This window comes from Solanum pennellii, chromosome 10 (genome assembly GCF_001406875.1).
Source record: "Solanum pennellii chromosome 10, SPENNV200".
Lineage (NCBI taxonomy): Eukaryota > Viridiplantae > Streptophyta > Magnoliopsida > Solanales > Solanaceae > Solanum > Solanum pennellii.
Genome location: NC_028646.1, coordinates 76,942,220 through 76,942,861, shown reverse-complemented (window position 1 = coordinate 76,942,861; position 642 = coordinate 76,942,220).

Here is a 642-nt window from a genome sequence, read left to right as displayed (position 1 = left end):
GGGGGGGGGGGGGGGGGGGGGGATGGATTATTGTATTAGTTTATTAGTCATCATAGCATAGTTTTAGTTGACTATCACCAGTGACCTATATTCGGTGATATTACGTATACTGGGTTTTCAAATTTGTATAATTTGCATGTTTATATCATTCGAATTTGTATAACTTTGTAATGCAATTTTGTATAATACAATTTGTATTTTAACTGTTTAAAGTTTAAATATTTAAGTTTGTATAACGTCAAGTTCATACAAAGATATAAATGTGCCCGCTAATGTAGACACGTAATTTTTGACCGAATTTAAGTTTAACACCAATATTTAGAACATAAATAATTTTATCAATCTAAATTAAATATATTTTTGACTTTTTATTATTTTCATTAAGTTTATTTAAAAGATATAAAAATAAACAACATAAATATAATTTTTATTAGATAAGTTTATTTTGATTGTTAAAAAAATAAATAAAAGATATATATATATATATATATATATATTACATATATTATTTAAATAAACTAATATTTCTTAATTATGTCTTTTTTGTTTTAATTACCCATTTAGCTTTATTTATTTATTTACTCAAAACAATTAATAATTATATAATTATCATTTATATATATATATATTTAATATTAAAAA